A 5,588-nucleotide genomic window follows, 5' to 3' on the forward strand; every position below is an offset into this window, starting at 1 on the left:
ATACAACATTGTTGAATCAGATGCACATACAAATACATGTTCTTTTGCAATGGGACACTTTGATCAGTTATTACATGAAAAGATGCTGAGAGAGAGAGAGAGAGCATATATATATATATATATATATATATATATATATATATATATATATATCTCAAGATACAGTTTGTCCACAAATCAGTGGAGGAAAAAATTGGAAAAATATACAATCAATGGAGGGAAAAAATGGACAGACACAGTTTGTCCACAAATCTGCCCATTTTCTCCTCCACTGTTGGATGGGTTAGGATCATCCTATGGGTCTAATTTTTTGTGGACACCCTATTACGTAAGGGGCTTTCAAATGAATGGATCGGATCACCCAAAAAATGTGGGCCCCCATTGTATTTAACCCGAACGAGTAGATAAGCTTAGCTACAAGACCGAGTAGCAACACTTTTCCAATATATATATATATATATATATATATATAGAGCGAGAGAGAGAGAGAGAGAGAGAGAGAGAGAGAGAGAGAGAGAGAGAGAGAGAGAGAGAGAGAGAGAGAGAGAGAGAGAGAGAGAGAGATTGGTAATGACACCCCCTACCGCCCCCTTATTTTGGTAATGAGACTCCACACCAGGAAACTACTTCAGATGTCAACCAAGCACTAATAGTACTTACCACTACTCTACGAGGCAACTACAAGGAGACTACTTGGCTTGTCTCCTCCCTGTTGAATACTTAAGTTTTAATTCTCCACTACTCTACTTCGTGCAACCAAACTGACCCTAAGTGAAAAATTCGTTTTAAAACCGTAACGTACCATAGTACTAGCAGTTAAGGGGACCCTATTTGCACCTCTTTGTATAATATTCACACTCCTCTTTATTTCAGACTTCTCATTGTGTGTTGACAGCTTATTGGGAATTATAACTCAAGAGAAATTCAAAATAGATGAGTACAAATTTCAGAACATGGGTCGTGCACTTTACATGTACCTTTATAAGTACATTAACATTTAACTACAGGTGCGAGTAGTCGGTTCCCTTAGAGATGGATTCAAGGAAGTTCCACAGAAATGGGCACATGCACATAATGCACAGAATCACAGATACTTCAGTAATCCACATTATATTTTCTACATTGGTTTCTGTATTTTGTACTCATCTACACAATATTGCACAAGCAAATCCCATAATGAAAGAGCACTATATTGGCTTTCAAGACTCGAGAATAAATAAAAACATCATCCAAACCTAAATTCATTCTGTGATTCAGCTCTAATGGTGGACTGATTCCACTAAGATTACATAAGGGGCAATGACTTCAACAAGACAAAAAAATAATAATAAGTGCATTTTCAAAGATACATTAGCAAATTTCAAACAGGAACCACCTAATATAAATTAAAACGGTCATCATTCAAAAAAAAATATCAATTAAAATGGAATCATAAGACAAACCAGCCATCAGTATATACAATTTGAGAAGGGAAGTCACAAAGAAGCTGTTGAGTTCTGTCCAGAATGAGTCCAAACCTATCCATTCACTAAACCAAACTGATCAACATTGTACATGAAGTAAAAAAAAAGGTAAATCATAACTTATTTTCATTTAATCACAAACTTTACTACATATCTACAAACCCATCTGAAAAATTCAAGTCTGTAACAAAACACACTTGAGAATCGAGCACCCCTGATATGTCCACCATATTATCCTCCCGCCTCACTTTGTTCGTTTTATAATGACGATTAGTACCCGATGTTCTACTCTTAGCAAGTGTCCCAACATCATTCTCAATTACAACTTTTTTTAATCCTTCTTGTAGCATGTGCAACGCAAAATCATAGGTCTCTTTATTATACGACCCTTCCTCTGCAAAATGTATTAATCGCTGGCATAAGTCATTGAAACGTTGCACTGTAGATTGCTCTCCTACACAGCCCCGATCCAACACATGCCTGCTCTTGGCATCCTTTGTCCAGCGTTTCAGTATGTAATTAGATGGGACCTCATATATACCAAAAAATTGGAGGATTAGCATCGCATGTCTACAGAGAAGGCCTTTGAACTCAAACAAATGACACTGACAAGAAACTTTAGTCTCAGAGCCATTCCACGTAATTTTGAAGTCTTTCTTTGCTTCCAAATCCTTCACTGTATACTTTAGGATTGCCCCTTCATGCTGAACATTTATTGGATGACAAGCAGCAACTCCTAAGACCTCATCTTGGAATTGTATAAATATATCTCTCGTGTAGATTGATGACAATTGTTTTTCACAAGGTGATGAAGACTTCAACAAGGGTGTTGTATGGAATGTCTCGAAATCTGCTTGAGCTTCCTTGTCACACCTAATTTCGAGGGCAATCTCATACTGTTCTACAAGCTCTTTTAGAGTGGCTATTTCACTCAAGCATGTACCAAAAAATGGGTATAGACTTTCACTTTGTTGGGATGTAGATATCCCTACAAAAAATGCGTCCTCCATGTAAGCTGGGGCCCATTTTTCGCGATCTTCATACAACATTTGAAGCCATTGGTCCTCCTTAAGGTCAAATCTTTCAATCAATTTGCTCCATCTTCTTTCAAACTCATCAACAGTCATAGAATCATAAATGCATTTCTCAAATTTCTTCATAAATTTCTCATGAGATCTGCATATGTGACCCAATTTCTCAGGAATATTTTTCAAAATAGGCCACATTGAAAAGCAATGACGGGTGTTTGGAAATACCTCCGCAATTGCAGCTTTCATTGCCTTATTTTGGCTAGTAATTATAACCATTGGAGGTTGTGCACCTATCGCTCTAAGCCATGTCTGGAACACCCAAAGAAATGATGTTGTCGTCTCATCTGTGATCAATGAGCATCCAAGCAACACAGGATGCCCATGATGGTTCACCCCCACAAAGGGTACAAATGGCACGCGATATTTATTTTCCAGGAATGTAGTGTCAAATGTAACTATATCACCAAAACAATTATAGTCCATCCGAGACCTGGAATCAATCCAAAATACATTTCTCAAACGCTGATCCTCGTCTAGTTCAATTGCATAAAAGAATGTTGGATTCAACAGTTGCATGTGCATGAAATGCTCATAAATAGCTTGCACATCTTCTCCTGCAAGGACAATTTGTTGCTCTTTATCCACATGATTTATTAAGTCTTTCTCCCTGTCCATCATGGCACAACAATTATCTACTCCTGCTCCTGAAATATTCATAACTTCCATAGACTTCTTCTCAGTTCCATGAATGTGCTCGTGCAATTGAGATAAAGGCGCAGTCTCTACAATGAGTTCATGGTTATGCTCCTTGATAAATTCGTCTATAACCCATTTCCTGGGGCCCACTCTCTTCACCTTCATGACTGCCTCGCAACCTATCTTCTTGATAGGATTAGGTGTTTTCTCATTACTCTTCTCTTTACTATTCTTTTCTTTCTTGAAACCATGTCTTGCACATGGATATTCTGCATAAACGTATTTTTTCTTCGTCTTTGAACGGCGGATGTTCCTTTTGTTGATGTTGAAGCCCATACGCTTAGCATATTCATTATAAAATGAATATGCTGCCTCTTTGGTTCCAAAATTCATTCCAAGACGGGGCTCTAGATTAGCATCTCCTTCTATAGGATTTGATTCACCAACAGGACAGTTCTCTTTGACTTCATCCCCACCCATGGAAGGTTGGGTATCTTCATTTGCGGTGAGATCGTCCGTTGCGGATATCTCTTCTTTATCATCTTCACTTAAGTAGACATTGGGATCCATGCTTTCAATTTCTACATGCCTTTGAGATTCCATATGGTTGGGCACTTTCCATGCAAACTAGGCAGCAGTAGACTGCATAACACGCCACAATGTTACAATTATTAGAACACAAAAAATCAAAGTTATATCTTAGGACAACATTTTTTTTATTGGTTATCTCAGGACAACAGTTAGTTATCACTATACCATGAATTTTTTTTTTAATGGACTATACCATGAAAAGTAAACCATAACGCTACTTGAAAAAAAAAAAAAAAAAAGTCAAATTGCTGGAAAGACCAGTATCAAATACCCTATGAAACAAAGGGCGCGTTTGGCTACCATGAATTATTTTCCATGATAAATCTGAGTCTCCAAGTGGAGATGAGGGTGAAGCGGCTAAAAATCAAGGAACAAAAAACAGGAAACTAGTGTCTCCAAGTGATGATAAGTGGCTAAAAATAAGGGGAAAAAAAACTATAGTCAAAACAGGATTGCTTTTTTCCTGATTTTTAGCTACTTTTCAGGCTAATCTCAATCATGCTCTCTCAAATCTCTCTCCTTCTCCCACTGCCCTACCCTTCTCTTGCCACTTGGAGACACTGATTTATCATGGAAAAAAAAAAATTCCTCGCTGCCAGACATGGCCAAAGCGTATTCCATTTGTATGCATTTACATATTGGTGATTGTAAAAGCCTGTTTTGACAGCCGTCAATTTGTGAATTCAGGGATACTTAAAATCATTTCATTCGGCCATCAATTTGTGAATTCATGGATAGTTAAAATCATTTCATTCGCGGATTAAGGTAGCAGGTATGTTTGCCAACCATGGAAACAGAGGTAGAGATTTCTACACTCATTCAAGAAATTGGGCAATTCACGAATTATTGGGTGTCCGACAGGCCATAAGGTTGGCATGGATGGCCATAAAATGAACTGAATTACACAATATCTACAAAAGTACTGAAGCTTTGCTGCATGAGAGAGAGAGAGAGAGAGAGAGAGAGAGAGAGAGAGAGAGAGAGAGAGAGAGAGAGAGAGAGAGAGAGAGAGAGAGAGAGAGAGAGCATGTGGATGTAATCTATTACTAGAAACACCTCTCAAACCCTAAAAATGACAAAGAGGAGATACACATAACAGTCAAAGCAAACAACAAACAAGAGATAAAGAAATCAAAAGAGATCGAAGGGATCTTAAAAAGCCCTAATTGCAACCTTTAAAGGAGAGAGAGAGAGAGAGAGAGAGAGAGAGAGAGAGAGAGAGAGAGAGAGAGAGAGAGAGCTTACAGATCTGCTCTTCGAGAGCGGTAGTTTTCTTGATTTCTACAGTGAAATTGGATCAAACACGCATCTTCCAATTTCTATAAATCGAGGATACGAACAATTTTTTTTCGAATTCTCTCGATTTTGCTTCATCTTCTTCATACTTCTCTGAAACCCTAGATCTACCCCTCCTCTCTGAGTCTCTGCGATCAGACCCTTGCAGAAGGAAAGAGGGGTTTTTTTTCCAATCTCTCATTCTCGTGGTACACGTGGCACGTAGTCGTTGGGTCGAAACTTTTGATCTTGTCCATCCCTATAATGAGATGATACAAACATGAAACAACAGTCCTTTTGACTTCATTGCCTATGGGCCTTGGGTCACGATGAGGCCCATGTGTTTATGCCTGCCTTGAAATATAATGGATAATCCATATAGCTCAAAAGCCCAAAAACTCGGCTCGCCTCGAGTTTCGTCGGGTCGAGTCAACTCGACTCTGGTTGTTGCATGTGAGAGCAACTTGGGATATGCTAGGGACCATAGCAAAAAGACATTTTGCGGCTGGCCGTTGCATGTGAGAGCAGCTAT

At 38.6% G+C, this 5,588-nt stretch overlaps 1 pseudogene across 1 annotated transcript; it reads right to left on the bottom strand.

Moving 5' to 3' along the window:
• Positions 1-1,506: 1,506 nt before the first annotated feature.
• On the bottom strand, positions 1,507-5,286 carry LOC143892761 (protein FAR-RED IMPAIRED RESPONSE 1 pseudogene; annotated as a pseudogene). Its single transcript, XR_013255603.1, has 2 exons — positions 5,027-5,286; positions 1,507-3,832 (listed from the first exon to the last, which is right to left on the bottom strand). The product of XR_013255603.1 is annotated as a protein FAR-RED IMPAIRED RESPONSE 1 pseudogene (transcript).
• Positions 5,287-5,588: the final 302 nt, after the last annotated feature.

Source organism: Tasmannia lanceolata, unplaced genomic scaffold (genome assembly GCF_043159265.1).
Source record: "Tasmannia lanceolata isolate RefF3 unplaced genomic scaffold, GAP_Taslan_0.1 ptg000015l, whole genome shotgun sequence".
Taxonomy (NCBI): Eukaryota; Viridiplantae; Streptophyta; class Magnoliopsida; order Canellales; family Winteraceae; genus Tasmannia; species Tasmannia lanceolata.